The sequence below is a fragment of the Vulpes vulpes genome, chromosome 8 (assembly GCF_048418805.1).
Source record: "Vulpes vulpes isolate BD-2025 chromosome 8, VulVul3, whole genome shotgun sequence".
Lineage (NCBI taxonomy): Eukaryota > Metazoa > Chordata > Mammalia > Carnivora > Canidae > Vulpes > Vulpes vulpes.
Window position 1 is genome coordinate 12998868 of NC_132787.1, and position 16838 is coordinate 13015705.

Below are 16838 nucleotides of genomic sequence, written 5' to 3' on the forward strand. Positions count from 1 at the left end.
TACACATCAACTCGCCTGGCCGGCTGCACCTCACTTCTCCCCACATCTCAGGCCAGGAACAACGAGCTCTGGATGGCGCTCCCCTGTGAACCCCCCTTGGAGTAGCCTGCTCAAACCCCCTGTCCATGCTGCCTCACGGCCAAAACACGCAGCAGCTGACCCACCAGTCTGCATGACTCCGTCCTTCTGATTCCACCTTGTGGAATTGGAATCTTGATCAACATGCCCCGCCCATGTCCCTAAAGGCCCCCATCGACCTGGAAGCCTCCCAGACTCTGGCTTGGCGCTGCTCTACTGGAGGAGAGCTCTCGGCACGAGCCTGCCATGCAAACTCTCATTTCTCCCTGAGGGCAGGGGCAACACACGTGGTGAGTCTCCAAGGGTGTGGCAGGGGAGACCCAACCCAGCAAGACCACGGCCGGCCCCGCCTTAGGGCATCAATCCCCAGGAGCGGTCCCGTCCCACGTTGCCTCTCTGGACCATGATGCAGAGGTACACACCTGCTGCCAGAGTCTCTCAGGGCCCACAAGTCTCCAGCCAAGGGCTCACGTGTCCTTGGCTTGTCAACCGTGATCGTGATCAGCAGCGTGGCCCCATGCCGGTCGCTTTGGCGTGGGTGGAGGCGACCCTGGCTTCTGAACTCCACTCACCTGCTCCGCGCCCAGGACTGGTGAAGCCGGGGCCCCCTGCGGTCCTGCCCACGCTGCCAGCTTCCAGGGTCGTGGCAACCGGACTCCCGACAACACCTGACACAAACACACAAGGGACCTCTCACCTCAACCACACTGGCATGGGACTCCCCAAGGGGGATTTCCCCCTTCCCTCACGTGTGCCCACCCCAGAACACGGAGGCGTGGTTCCACGGACTCTCTGTCAAGGGTCGGCTAACCCTTTCCTCTCATACGACCTCCCCGCAAGGTTGGCTTTCCCTCCTGACTCTTTCCTGGTGGGCCTCAAGCCTTTGACTCGATCCATTCACTGATGGACTGGTTGACGTCCCTCCTTAGTGGCCAGGTTCCTCAATCATGCCCATTTCTTTTCTCATTTCTCTCCTCACCTACTTATGGACTCGCCTATCGATCTCTCTAGGTCTCTGCTTATTGCTTATTGAAATCTTTGTGGCCCGCGTCTCGATTTGGGGCCACGGCACCGTCCCCTAATGCTCCGCAGGAGGTGACATGCAAAGGAAGGGAACGTTGGGCCCTGAAGACCCTGTCGCTCAGGGGTGAGAGTCACGGGGAAGAACTCTCGTGACACACCACTTGCTCCTTTCACCTCACACATGCAAGGAGCACAAGGTATCCTGACAGAGAGGCATCGTTCTGTCTACTCTCAACCTGTTGCTTTCAGTCGGGGCTCGATGGGATTTAGTGAATTCTGGGATCGATTCTTTCTCACGAGGGGATGGAAAGGAAGGAAAGAGGCCTGGAGACGCTGTTAGAGCCAGGCCTTAGAACCTGGTCAGAGACAATCTAATGACATGTCGGGTCCGCTAGGCCTGTCGATTCCTGCCGCATCCTCGCCACGTTACTTGTCTGCAACGCTCTGTCCGAAGCCGTCTTCCTATGCCCTATCAGCGCTCCCTGACGAAGCCAACGGGACTGCTAGTGGGCACTGGGAGATGTGTTTGCTTTTGGACCTCCAAAGCCAGCAAGGAAGATACTCACCTGTCCCAGAAGGTTCACTCCGAAGACCTAGAGTGGTTCCTGCCCACAAAGAAGAGAGATATGATGGTCAAGATCAGGGGTGACCCGGTCCGGGAAGCGACTGACTCTTGATGGGCGATGGGGTCATGACCTCAGGCTGGTGGGAGCAAGGCCCTCGGAGGGCAGCCTGCTCTGGGCGCAGCCTGCTGAAGATCCTCTCTCCCTCTCTCCCTCTGCACCTGCCAACTCACCACCAGCTCCACCACCGCCCCCACGCCCACCGGACTGGGCTCCCAAGAGGGAAGTCACTGGCCCAGCCAGGAGAGCTGCACGGCACTGACAGGGCCGGGACCAAACAAATGCCAAGTCACCCAGGCCCCAGAGGTCCAACCCTTATGGCCTCTGAGCTCGCTCTGCCCCTGTGTTTCGTGGGGCGCCGCACGGCCTGCTTGGACTCCCCGCGCACCACGTGCAGCACGGAACGCCCTCGAGTCTAGACTCGACAAAGGCGCAGCTCAGGAGCAAAGAAGTCACAAAACGTTCGCTCCTCCTCGCTTCACCAAAAGCACAGGATCCATAGGTGGTTGGAGAACACTTTTCCGTGAGACTTCTCCAAAGGAGTGAGGGAGTGGCAAGCTACTCACGTCTGAGCTCATGCGACAGACACGCTGCCACAAAGGCCCCAAACACACGGAGCGTCTGCTCCTGAGGACGGGCCCTCCCACTTGACCAGGAGCCACTCCCTCCTGGCATGAGCCACTGGCCGCTTGCGGGAGGTGCCTGAGAAGAAGCTCCCGACTTGGCATACCTGCTCTGCCTCCCAAGGTCGTGCCTGGGGCGCCGAGGTCTCCACGTGTGCTCTCACTGCCGGGTGCTGCTGTCAAGCCCTCAGGACCTTCTGGGGTCCCTGCCACGACAAGGGGAAGGTCTTTGACCTCCAGCGTGGCAGCAGCCTGCCTGCATACCACACCCTTTGCGGGGAGGACAGCAGGGAGCTTCCTAGCCTCAAAGGGTCGCGCAGGGACTCCTAGGATGGCCCCAGCTAGCTAGCTCATCTCCACGTCCTAGAATGAGCAGCTCAGTCTGCAGCGCGACCTGGGTCCCACTCAGGGCCATTTCCTAGGGCCCCAAAGTTCTCTGCTGACTGCTCTTGGAACCGCAGCCTGGTCCCTCCCGGGCTAGGGGCCATGGGGGTGCTTCCTTCTTTACCTCCTCTGGCAATTGTGGTCGGGCTGCCGGGTCCCCCTGAAGAAAACAGAAGAAGAGAGACAGCACATCAGCGGACACTCGAGACCTCAAATGCTTCCAACCCTGCCAGCCAAGTCTTCCCGTCCAGACCAGGCAGCATCTGCGTTCCCGTGGCATAGACGTGTCACTATCGCCTAGGGCACGGGGCTGGGGGGCAGCACATCCCCTCGCCAAACCCAGGCCGCCGCAGCTAAGAGCGCTTCTCGAGGCATCTGGGGTCAGAGGGCAATTCCATCAACTTCCCCATCTGCCCTCTTTGGAGGCTTCTGGGCAAAGGCCGTTCACCAGGAGGAGAGGGGCACCTCTGTTCAACCGGGGAAGCCAAAGGCAACCTCAGCCATTCCTGGGTACACATCAACTCGCCTGGCCGGCTGCACCTCACTTCTCCCCACATCTCAGGCCAGGAACAACGAGCTCTGGATGGCGCTCCCCTGTGAACCCCCCTTGGAGTAGCCTGCTCAAACCCCCTGTCCATGCTGCCTCACGGCCAAAACACGCAGCAGCTGACCCACCAGCCTGCATGACTTCATCCTTCTGATTCCACCTTGTGGAATTGGAATCTTGATCAACACGCCCCGCCTCGCCCATGTCCCTAAAGGCCCCCATCGACCTGGAAGCCTCCCAGACTCTGGCTTGGCGCTGCTCTACTGGAGGAGAGCTCTCGGCACGAGCCTGCCATGCAAACTCTCATTTCTCCCTGAGGGCAGGGGCAACACACGTGGTGAGTCTCCAAGGGTGTGGCAGGGGAGACCCAACCCAGCAAGACCACGGCCGGCCCCGCCTTAGGGCATCAATCCCCAGGAGCGGTCCCGTCCCACGTTGCCTCTCTGGACCATGATGCAGAGGTACACACCTGCTGCCAGAGTCTCTCAGGGCCCACAAGTCTCCAGCCAAGGGCTCACGTGTCCTTGGCTTGTCAACCGTGATCGTGATCAGCAGCGTGGCCCCATGCCGGTCGCTTTGGCGTGGGTGGAGGCGACCCTGGCTTCTGAACTCCACTCACCTGCTCCGCGCCCAGGACTGGTGAAGCCGGGGCCTCCTGAGGTCCTGCCCACGCTGCCAGCTTCCAGGGTCGTGGCAACCGGACTCCCGCCAACACCTGAAACAAACACAAAAGAGACCTCTCACCTCAACCACACTGGCATGGGACTCCCCAAGGGGGATTTCCCCCTTCCCTCACGTGTGCCCACCCCAGAACACGGAGGCGTGGTTCCACGGACTCTCTGTCAAGGGTCGGCTAACCCTTTCCTCTCATACGACCTCCCCGCAAGGTAGGCTTTCCCTCCTGACTCTTTCCTGGTGGGCCTCAAGCCTTTGACTCGATCCATTCACTGATGGACTGGTTGACGTCCCTCCTTAGTGGCCAGGTTCCTCAATCATGCCCATTTCTTTTCTCATTTCTCTCCTCACCTACTTATGGACTCGCCTATCGATCTCTCTAGGTCTCTGCTTATTGCTTATTGAAATCTTTGTGGCCCGCGTCTCGATTTGGGGCCACGGCACCGTCCCCTAATGCTCCGCAGGAGGTGACATGCAAAGGAAGGGAACGTTGGGCCCTGAAGACCCTGTCGCTCAGGGGTGAGAGTCACGGGGAAGAACTCTCGTGACACAGCCACTTGCTCCTTTCACCTCACACATGCAAGGAGCACAAGGTATCCTGACAGAGAGGCATCGTTCTGTCTACTCTCAACCTGTTGCTTTCAGTCGGGGCTCGATGGGATTTAGTGAATTCTGGGATCGATTCTTTCTCACGAGGGGATGGAAAGGAAGGAAAGAGGCCTGGAGACGCTGTTAGAGCCAGGCCTTAGAACCTGGTCAGAGACAATCTAATGACATGTCGGGTCCGCTAGGCCTGTCGATTCCTGCCGCATCCTCGCCACGTTACTTGTCTGCAACGCTCTGTCCGAAGCCGTCTTCCTATGCCCTATCAGCGCTCCCTGACGAAGCCAACGGGACTGCTAGTGGGCACTGGGAGATGTGTTTGCTTTTGGACCTCCAAAGCCAGCAAGGAAGATACTCACCTGTCCCAGAAGGTTCACTCCGAAGACCTAGAGTGGTTCCTGCCCACAAAGAAGAGAGATATGATGGTCAAGATCAGGGGTGACCCGGTCCGGGAAGCGACTGACTCTTGATGGGCGATGGGGTCATGACCTCAGGCTGGTGGGAGCAAGGCCCTCGGAGGGCAGCCTGCTCTGGGCGCAGCCTGCTGAAGATCCTCTCTCCCTCTCTCCCTCTGCACCTGCCAACTCACCACCAGCTCCACCACCGCCCCCACGCCCACCGGACTGGGCTCCCAAGAGGGAAGTCACTGGCCCAGCCAGGAGAGCTGCACGGCACTGACAGGGCCGGGACCAAACAAATGCCAAGTCACCCAGGCCCCAGAGGTCCAACCCTTATGGCCTCTGAGCTCGCTCTGCCCCTGTGTTTCGTGGGGCGCCGCACGGCCTGCTTGGACTCCCCGCGCACCACGTGCAGCACGGAACGCCCTCGAGTCTAGACTCGACAAAGGCGCAGCTCAGGAGCAAAGAAGTCACAAAACGTTCGCTCCTCCTCGCTTCACCAAAAGCACAGGATCCATAGGTGGTTGGAGAACACTTTTCCGTGAGACTTCTCCAAAGGAGTGAGGGAGTGGCAAGCTACTCACGTCTGAGCTCATGCGACAGACACGCTGCCACAAAGGCCCCAAACACACGGAGCGTCTGCTCCTGAGGACGGGCCCTCCCACTTGACCAGGAGCCACTCCCTCCTGGCATGAGCCACTGGCCGCTTGCGGGAGGTGCCTGAGAAGAAGCTCCCGACTTGGCATACCTGCTCTGCCTCCCAAGGTCGTGCCTGGGGCGCCGAGGTCTCCACGTGTGCTCTCACTGCCGGGTGCTGCTGTCAAGCCCTCAGGACCTTCTGGGGTCCCTGCCACGACAAGGGGAAGGTCTTTGACCTCCAGCGTGGCAGCAGCCTGCCTGCATACCACACCCTTTGCGGGGAGGACCGCAGGGAGCTTCCTAGCCTCAAAGGGTCGCGCAGGGACTCCTAGGATGGCCCCAGCTAGCTAGCTCATCTCCACGTCCTAGAATGAGCAGCTCAGTCTGCAGCGCGACCTGGGTCCCACTCAGGGCCATTTCCTAGGGCCCCAAAGTTCTCTGCTGACTGCTCTTGGAACCGCAGCCTGGTCCCTCCCGGGCTAGGGGCCATGGGGGTGCTTCCTTCTTTACCTCCTCTGGCAATTGTGGTCGGGCTGCCGGGTCCCCCTGAAGAAAACAGAAGAAGAGAGACAGCACATCAGCGGACACTCGAGACCTCAAATGCTTCCAACCCTGCCAGCCAAGTCTTCCCGTCCAGACCAGGCAGCATCTGCGTTCCCGTGGCATAGACGTGTCACTATCGCCTAGGGCACGGGGCTGGGGGGCAGCACATCCCCTCGCCAAACCCAGGCCGCCGCAGCTAAGAGCGCTTCTCGAGGCATCTGGGGTCAGAGGGCAATTCCATCAACTTCCCCATCTGCCCTCTTTGGAGGCTTCTGGGCAAAGGCCGTTCACCAGGAGGAGAGGGGCACCTCTGTTCAACCGGGGAAGCCAAAGGCAACCTCAGCCATTCCTGGGTACACATCAACTCGCCTGGCCGGCTGCACCTCACTTCTCCCCACATCTCAGGCCAGGAACAACGAGCTCTGGATGGCGCTCCCCTGTGAACCCCCCTTGGAGTAGCCTGCTCAAACCCCCTGTCCATGCTGCCTCACGGCCAAAACACGCAGCAGCTGACCCACCAGTCTGCATGACTCCGTCCTTCTGATTCCACCTTGTGGAATTGGAATCTTGATCAACATGCCCCGCCCATGTCCCTAAAGGCCCCCATCGACCTGGAAGCCTCCCAGACTCTGGCTTGGCGCTGCTCTACTGGAGGAGAGCTCTCGGCACGAGCCTGCCATGCAAACTCTCATTTCTCCCTGAGGGCAGGGGCAACACACGTGGTGAGTCTCCAAGGGTGTGGCAGGGGAGACCCAACCCAGCAAGACCACGGCCGGCCCCGCCTTAGGGCATCAATCCCCAGGAGCGGTCCCGTCCCACGTTGCCTCTCTGGACCATGATGCAGAGGTACACACCTGCTGCCAGAGTCTCTCAGGGCCCACAAGTCTCCAGCCAAGGGCTCACGTGTCCTTGGCTTGTCAACCGTGATCGTGATCAGCAGCGTGGCCCCATGCCGGTCGCTTTGGCGTGGGTGGAGGCGACCCTGGCTTCTGAACTCCACTCACCTGCTCCGCGCCCAGGACTGGTGAAGCCGGGGCCCCCTGCGGTCCTGCCCACGCTGCCAGCTTCCAGGGTCGTGGCAACCGGACTCCCGACAACACCTGACACAAACACACAAGGGACCTCTCACCTCAACCACACTGGCATGGGACTCCCCAAGGGGGATTTCCCCCTTCCCTCACGTGTGCCCACCCCAGAACACGGAGGCGTGGTTCCACGGACTCTCTGTCAAGGGTCGGCTAACCCTTTCCTCTCATACGACCTCCCCGCAAGGTTGGCTTTCCCTCCTGACTCTTTCCTGGTGGGCCTCAAGCCTTTGACTCGATCCATTCACTGATGGACTGGTTGACGTCCCTCCTTAGTGGCCAGGTTCCTCAATCATGCCAATTTCTTTTCTCATTTCTCTCCTCACCTACTTATGGACTCGCCTATCGATCTCTCTAGGTCTCTGCTTATTGCTTATTGAAATCTTTGTGGCCCGCGTCTCGATTTGGGGCCACGGCACCGTCCCCTAATGCTCCGCAGGAGGTGACATGCAAAGGAAGGGAACGTTGGGCCCTGAAGACCCTGTCGCTCAGGGGTGAGAGTCACGGGGAAGAACTCTCGTGACACACCACTTGCTCCTTTCACCTCACACATGCAAGGAGCACAAGGTATCCTGACAGAGAGGCATCGTTCTGTCTACTCTCAACCTGTTGCTTTCAGTCGGGGCTCGATGGGATTTAGTGAATTCTGGGATCGATTCTTTCTCACGAGGGGATGGAAAGGAAGGAAAGAGGCCTGGAGACGCTGTTAGAGCCAGGCCTTAGAACCTGGTCAGAGACAATCTAATGACATGTCGGGTCCGCTAGGCCTGTCGATTCCTGCCGCATCCTCGCCACGTTACTTGTCTGCAACGCTCTGTCCGAAGCCGTCTTCCTATGCCCTATCAGCGCTCCCTGACGAAGCCAACGGGACTGCTAGTGGGCACTGGGAGATGTGTTTGCTTTTGGACCTCCAAAGCCAGCAAGGAAGATACTCACCTGTCCCAGAAGGTTCACTCCGAAGACCTAGAGTGGTTCCTGCCCACAAAGAAGAGAGATATGATGGTCAAGATCAGGGGTGACCCGGTCCGGGAAGCGACTGACTCTTGATGGGCGATGGGGTCATGACCTCAGGCTGGTGGGAGCAAGGCCCTCGGAGGGCAGCCTGCTCTGGGCGCAGCCTGCTGAAGATCCTCTCTCCCTCTCTCCCTCTGCACCTGCCAACTCACCACCAGCTCCACCACCGCCCCCACGCCCACCGGACTGGGCTCCCAAGAGGGAAGTCACTGGCCCAGCCAGGAGAGCTGCACGGCACTGACAGGGCCGGGACCAAACAAATGCCAAGTCACCCAGGCCCCAGAGGTCCAACCCTTATGGCCTCTGAGCTCGCTCTGCCCCTGTGTTTCGTGGGGCGCCGCACGGCCTGCTTGGACTCCCCGCGTACCACGTGCAGCACGGAACGCCCTCGAGTCTAGACTCGACAAAGGTGCAGCTCAGGAGCAAAGAAGTCACAAAACGTTCGCTCCTCCTCGCTTCACCAAAAGCACAGGATCCATAGGTGGTTGGAGAACACTTTTCCGTGAGACTTCTCCAAAGGAGTGAGGGAGTGGCAAGCTACTCACGTCTGAGCTCATGCGACAGACACGCTGCCACAAAGGCCCCAAACACACGGAGCGTCTGCTCCTGAGGACGGGCCCTCCCACTTGACCAGGAGCCACTCCGTCCTGGCATGAGCCACTGGCCGCTTGCGGGAGGTGCCTGAGAAGAAGCTCCCGACTTGGCATACCTGCTCTGCCTCCCAAGGTCGTGCCTGGGGCGCCGAGGTCTCCACGTGTGCTCTCACTGCCGGGTGCTGCTGTCAAGCCCTCAGGACCTTCTGGGGTCCCTGCCACGACAAGGGGAAGGTCTTTGACCTCCAGCGTGGCAGCAGCCTGCCTGCATACCACACCCTTTGCGGGGAGGACAGCAGGGAGCTTCCTAGCCTCAAAGGGTCGCGCAGGGACTCCTAGGATGGCCCCAGCTAGCTAGCTCATCTCCACGTCCTAGAATGAGCAGCTCAGTCTGCAGCGCGACCTGGGTCCCACTCAGGGCCATTTCCTAGGGCCCCAAAGTTCTCTGCTGACTGCTCTTGGAACCGCAGCCTGGTCCCTCCCGGGCTAGGGGCCATGGGGGTGCTTCCTTCTTTACCTCCTCTGGCAATTGTGGTCGGGCTGCCGGGTCCCCCTGAAGAAAACAGAAGAAGAGAGACAGCACATCAGCGGACACTCGAGACCTCAAATGCTTCCAACCCTGCCAGCCAAGTCTTCCCGTCCAGACCAGGCAGCATCTGCGTTCCCGTGGCATAGACGTGTCACTATCGCCTAGGGCACGGGGCTGGGGGGCAGCACATCCCCTCGCCAAACCCAGGCCGCCGCAGCTAAGAGCGCTTCTCGAGGCATCTGGGGTCAGAGGGCAATTCCATCAACTTCCCCATCTGCCCTCTTTGGAGGCTTCTGGGCAAAGGCCGTTCACCAGGAGGAGAGGGGCACCTCTGTTCAACCGGGGAAGCCAAAGGCAACCTCAGCCATTCCTGGGTACACATCAACTCGCCTGGCCGGCTGCACCTCACTTCTCCCCACATCTCAGGCCAGGAACAACGAGCTCTGGATGGCGCTCCCCTGTGAACCCCCCTTGGAGTAGCCTGCTCAAACCCCCTGTCCATGCTGCCTCACGGCCAAAACACGCAGCAGCTGACCCACCAGTCTGCATGACTCCGTCCTTCTGATTCCACCTTGTGGAATTGGAATCTTGATCAACATGCCCCGCCCATGTCCCTAAAGGCCCCCATCGACCTGGAAGCCTCCCAGACTCTGGCTTGGCGCTGCTCTACTGGAGGAGAGCTCTCGGCAGGAGCCTGCCATGCAAACTCTCATTTCTCCCTGAGGGCAGGGGCAACACACGTGGAGAGTCTCCAAGGGTGTGGCAGGGGAGACCCAACCCAGCAAGACCACGGCCGGCCCCGCCTTAGGGCATCAATCCCCAGGAGCGGTCCCGTCCCACGTTGCCTCTCTGGACCATGATGCAGAGGTACACACCTGCTGCCAGAGTCTCTCAGGGCCCACAAGTCTCCAGCCAAGGGCTCACGTGTCCTTGGCTTGTCAACCGTGATCGCGATCAGCAGCGTGGCCCCATGCAGGTCACTTTGGCGTGGGTGGAGGCGACCCTGGCTTCTGAACTCCACTCACCTGCTCCGCGCCCAGGACTGGTGAAGCCGGGGCCTCCTGAGGTCCTGCCCACGCTGCCAGCTTCCAGGGTCGTGGCAAACGGACTCCCGCCAACACCTGAAACAAACACAAAAGAGACCTCTCACCTCAACCACACTGGCATGGGACTCCCCAAGGGGGATTTCCCCCTTCCCTCACGTGTGCCCACCCCAGAACACGGAGGCGTGGTTCCACGGACTCTCTGTCAAGGTTCGGCTAACCCTTTCCTCCCATACGACCTCCCCGCAAGGTTGGCTTTCCCTCCTGACTCTTTCCTGGTGGGCCTCAAGCCTTTGACTCGATCCATTCACTGATGGACTGGTTGACGTCGCTCCTTAGTGGCTAGGTTCCTCAGTCATGCCCATTTCTTTTCTCATTTCTCTCCTCACCTACTTATGGACTCGCCTATCGATCTCTCTAGGTCTCTGCTTATTGCTTATTGAAATCTTTGTGGCCCGCGTCTCGATTTGGGGCCACCGCACCGTCCCCTACTGCTCCGCAGGAGGTGACTCGTAAAGGAAGGGAACGTTGGGCCCTGAAGACCCTGTCGCTCAGGGGTGAGAGTCATGGGGAAGAACTCTCGTGACACAGCCACTTGCTCCTTTCACCTCACACATGCAAGGAGCACAAGGTATCCTGACAGAGAGGCATGGTTCTGTCTACTCTCAACCTATTGCTTTCAGTCGGGGCTCGATGGGATTTAGTGAATTCTGGGATCGATTCTTTCTCACGAGGGGATGGAAAGGAAGGAAAGAGGCCTGGAGACGCTGTTAGAGCCAGGCCTTAGGACCCGGTCAGAGACAATCTAATGACATGTCGGGTCCACTAGGCCCGTCGATTCCTGCCGAATCCTCGCCACGTTACTTGTCTGCAACGCTCTGTCCGAAGCCGTCCTCCTATGCCCTATCAGTGCTCCCTGACGAAGCCAACGGGACTGCTAGTGGGCACTGGGAGATGTGTTTGCTTTTGGACCTCCAAAGCCAGCAAGGAAGATACTCACCTGTCCCAGAAGGTTCACTCCGAAGACCTAGAGTGGTTCCTGCCCACAAAGAAGAGAGAAATGATGGTCAAGATCAGGGGTGACCCGGTCCGGGAAGCGACTGACTCTTGATGGGCGATGGGGTCATGACCTCAGGCTGGTGGGAGCACGGCCCTCGGAGGGCAGCCTGCTCTGGGCGCAGCCTGCTGAAGATCCTCTCTCCCTCTCTCCCTCTGCACCTGCCAACTCACCACCAGCTCCACCACCGCCCCCACGCCGACCGGACTGGGCTCCCAAGAGGGAAGTCACTGGCCCAGCCAGGAGAGCTGCACGGCACTGACAGGGCCGGGACCAAACAAGTGCCAAGTCACCCAGGCCCCAGAGGTCCAACCCTTATGGCCTCTGAGCTCGCTCTGCCCCTGTGTTTCGTGGGGCGCCGCACGGCCTGCTTGGACTCCCCACGCACCACGTGCAGCACGGAACGCCCTCGAGTCTAGACTCGAGAAAGGCGCAGCTCAGGAGCAAAGAAGTCACAAAACGTTCGCTCCTCCTCGCTTCACCAAAAGCACAGGATCCATAGGTGGTTGGAGAACACTTTTCCGTGAGACTTCTCCAAAGGAGTGAGGGAGTGGCAAGCTACTCACGTCTGAGCTCATGCGACAGACACGCTGCCACAAAGGCCCCAAACACACGGAGCGTCTGCTCCTGAGGACGGGCCCTCCCACTTGACCAGCAGCCACTCCCTCCTGGCATGAGCCACTGGCCGCTTGCGGGAGGTGCCTGAGAAGAAGCTCTCGACTTGGCATACCTGCTCTGCCTCCCAAGGTCGTGCCTGGGGCGCCGAGGTCTCCACGTGTGCTCTCACTGCCGGGTGCTGCTGTCAAGCCCTCAGGACCTTCTGGGGTCCCTGCCACGACAAGGGGAAGGTCTTTGACCTCCAGCGTGGCAGCAGCCTGCCTGCATACCACACCCTTTGCGGGGAGGACAGCAGGGAGCTTCCTAGCCTCAAAGGGTCGCGCAGGGACTCCTAGGATGGCCCCAGCTAGCTAGCTCATCTCCACGTCCTAGAATGAGCAGCTCCGTCTGCAGCGCGACCTGGGTCCCGCTCAGGGCCATTTCCTAGGGCCCCAAAGTTCTCTGCTGACTGCTCTTGGAACCGCAGCCTGGTCCCTCCCGGGCTAGGGGCCATGGGGGTGCTTCCTTCTTTACCTCCTCTGGCAATTGTGGTCGGGCTGCCGGGTCCCCCTGAAGAAAACAGAAGAAGAGAGACAGCACATCAGCGGACACTCGAGACCTCAAATGCTTCCAACCCTGCCAGCCAAGTCTTCCCGTCCAGACCAGGCAGCATCTGCGTTCCCGTGGCATAGACGTGTCACTATCGCCTAGGGCACGGGGCTGGGGGGCAGCACATCCCCGCGCCAAACCCAGGCCGCCGCAGCTAAGAGCGCTTCTCGAGGCATCTGGGGTCAGAGGGCAATTCCATCAACTTCCCCATCTGCCCTCTTTGGAGGCTTCTGGGCAAAGGCCGTTCACCAGGAGGAGATGGGCACCTCTGTTCAACCGGGGAAGCCAAAGGCAACCTCAGCCATTCCTGGGTACACATCAACTCGCCTGGCCGGCTGCACCTCACTTCTCCCCACATCTCGGGCCAGGAACAACGAGCTCTGGATGGCGCTCCCCTGTGAACCCCCCTTGGAGTAGCCTGCTCAAAACCCCTGTCCATGCTGCCTCACGGCCAAAACACGCAGCAGCTGACCCACCAGTCTGCATGACTCCGTCCTTCTGATTCCACCTTGTGGAATTGGAATCTTGATCAACACGCCCCGCCCATGGCCCTAAAGGCCCCCATCGACCTGGAAGCCTCCCAGACTCTGGCTTGGCGCTGCTCTACTGGAGGAGAGCTCTCGGCACGAGCCTGCCATGCAAACTCTCATTTCTCCCTGAGGGCAGGGGCAACACACGTGGTGAGTCTCCAAGGGTGTGGCAGGGGAGACCCAACCCAGCAAGACCTCGGCCGGCCCCGCCTTAGGGCATTAATCCCCAGGAGCGGTCCCGTCCCACGTTGCCTCTCTGGACCATGATGCAGAGGTACACACCTGCTGCCAGAGTCTCTCAGGGCCCACAAGTCTCCAGCCAAGGGCTCACGTGTCCTTGGCTTGTCAACCGTGATCGTGATCAGCAGCGTGGCCCCATGCAGGTCACTTTGGCGTGGGTGGAGGCGACCCTGGCTTCTGAACTCCACTCACCTGCTCCGCGCCCAGGACTGGTGAAGCCGGGGCCTCCTGAGGTCCTGCCCACGCTGCCAGCTTCCAGGGTCGTGGCAAACGGACTCCCGCCAACACCTGAAACAAACACAAAAGAGACCTCTCACCTCAACCACACTGGCATGGGACTCCCCAAGGGGGATTTCCCCCTTCCCTCACGTGTGCCCACCCCAGAACACGGAGGCGTGGTTCCACGGACTCTCTGTCAAGGGTCGGCTAACCCTTTCCTCCCATACGACCTCCCCGCAAGGTTGGCTTTCCCTCCTGACTCTTTCCTGGTGGGCCTCAAGCCTTTGACTCGATCCATTCACTGATGGACTGGTTGACGTCCCTCCTTAGTGGCTAGGTTCCTCAGTCATGCCCATTTCTTTTCTCATTTCTCTCCTCACCTACTTATGGACTCGCCTATCGATCTCTCTAGGTCTCTGCTTATTGCTTATTGAAATCTTTGTGGCCCGCGTCTCGATTTGGGGCCACCGCACCGTCCCCTACTGCTCCGCAGGAGGTGACTCGTAAAGGAAGGGAACGTTGGGCCCTGAAGACCCTGTCGCTCAGGGGTGAGAGTCATGGGGAAGAACTCTCGTGACACAGCCACTTGCTCCTTTCACCTCACACATGCAAGGAGCACAAGGTATCCTGACAGAGAGGCATGGTTCTGTCTACTCTCAACCTATTGCTTTCAGTCGGGGCTCGATGGGATTTAGTGAATTCTGGGATCGATTCTTTCTCACGAGGGGATGGAAAGGAAGGAAAGAGGCCTGGAGACGCTGTTAGAGCCAGGCCTTAGGACCCGGTCAGAGACAATCTAATGACATGTCGGGTCCGCTAGGCCCGTCGATTCCTGCCGAATCCTCGCCACGTTACTTGTCTGCAACGCTCTGTCCGAAGCCGTCTTCCTATGCCCTATCAGCGCTCCCTGACGAAGCCAACGGGACTGCTAGTGGGCACTGGGAGATGTGTTTGCTTTTGGACCTCCACAGCCAGCAAGGAAGATACTCACCTGTCCCAGAAGGTTCACTCCGAAGACCTAGAGTGGTTCCTGCCCACAAAGAAGAGAGAAATGATGGTCAAGATCAGGGGTGACCCGGTCCGGGAAGCGACTGACTCTTGATGGGCGATGGGGTCATGAGCTCAGGCTGGTGGGAGCAACGCCCTCGGAGGGCAGCCTGCTCTGGGCGCAGCCTACTGAAGATCCTCTCTCCCTCTCTCCCTCTGCACCTGCCAACTCACCACCAGCTCCACCACCGCCCCCACGCCCACCGGACTGGGCTCCCAAGAGGGAAGTCACTGGCCCAGCCAGGAGAGCTGCACGGCACTGACAGGGCCGGGACCAAACAAATGCCAAGTCACCCAGGCCCCAGAGGTCCAACCCTTATGGCCTCTGAGCTCGCTCTGCCCCTGTGTTTCGTGGGGCGCCGCACGGCCTGCTTAGACTCCCCGTGCACCACGTGCAGCACGGAACGCCCTCGAGTCTAGACTCGAGAAAGGCGCAGCTCAGGAGCAAAGAAGTCACAAAACGTTCGCTCGTCCTCGCTTCACCAAAAGCACAGGATCCATAGGTGGTTGGAGAACACTTTTCCGTGAGACTTCTCCAAAGGAGTGAGGGAGTGGCAAGCTACTCACGTCTGAGCTCATGCGACAGACACGCTGCCACAAAGGCCCCAAACACACGGAGCGTCTGCTCCTGAGGACGGGCCCTCCCACTTGACCAGGAGCCACTCCCTCCTGGCATGAGCCACTGGCCGCTTGCGGGAGGTGCCTGAGAAGAAGCTCCCGACTTGGCATACCTGCTCTGCCTCCCAAGGTCGTGCCTGGGGCGCCGAGGTCTCCACGTGTGCTCTCACTGCCGGGTGCTGCTGTCAAGCCCTCAGGACCTTCTGGGGTCCCTGCCACGACAAGGGGAAGGTCTTTGACCTCCAGCGTGGCAGCAGCCTGCCTGCATACCACACCCTTTGCGGGGAGGACAGCAGGGAGCTTCCTAGCCTCAAAGGGTCGCGCAGGGACTCCTAGGATGGCCCCAGCTAGCTAGCTCATCTCCACGTCCTAGAATGAGCAGCTCAGTCTGCAGCGCGACCTGGGTCCCACTCAGGGCCATTTCCTAGGGCCCCAAAGTTCTCTGCTGACTGCTCTTGGAACCGCAGCCTGGTCCCTCCCGGGCTAGGGGCCATGGGGGTGCTTCCTTCTTTACCTCCTCTGGCAATTGTGGTCGGGCTGCCGGGTCCCCCTGAAGAAAACAGAAGAAGAGAGACAACACATCAGCGGACACTCGAGACCTCAAATGCTTCCAACCCTGCCAGCCAAGTCTTCCCGTCCAGACCAGGCAGCATCTGCGTTCCCGTGGCATAGACGTGTCACTATCGCCTAGGGCACGGGGCTGGGGGGCAGCACATCCCCGCGCCAAACCCAGGCCGCCCCAGCTAAGAGCGCTTCTCGAGGCATCTGGGGTCAGAGGGCAATTCCATCGACTTCCCCATCTGCCCTCTTTGGAGGCTTCTGGGCAAAGGCCATTCACCAGGAGGAGAGGGGCACCTCTGTTCAACCGGGGAAGCCAAAGGCAACCTCAGCCATTCCTGGGTACACATCAACTCGCCTGGCCGGCTGCACCTCACTTCTCCCCACATCTCGGGCCAGGAACAACGAGCTCTGGATGGCGCTCCCCTGTGAACCCCCCTTGGAGTAGCCTGCTCAAACCCCCTGTCCATGCTGCCTCACGGCCAAAACACGCAGCAGCTGACCCACCAGTCTGCATGACTCCGTCCTTCTGATTCCACCTTGTGGAATTGTAATCTTGATCAACACGCCCCGCCTCGCCCATGTCCCTAAAGGCCCCCATCGACCTGGAAGCCTCCCAGACTCTGGCTTGGCGCTGCTCTACTGGAGGAGAGCTCTCGGCACGAGCCTGCCATGCAAACTCTCATTTCTCCCTGAGGGCAGGGGCAACACACGTGGTGAGTCTCCAAGGGTGTGGCAGGGGAGACCCAACCCAGCAAGACCACGGCCGGCCCCGCCTTAGGGCATCAATCCCCAGGAGCGGTCCCGTCCCACGTTGCCTCTCTGGACCATGATGCAGAGGTACACACCTGCTGCCAGAGTCTCTCAGGGCCCACAAGTCTCCAGCCAAGGGCTCACGTGTCCTTGGCTTGTCAACCGTGATCGTGATCAGCAGCGTGGCCCCATGCCGGTCGCTTTGGTGTG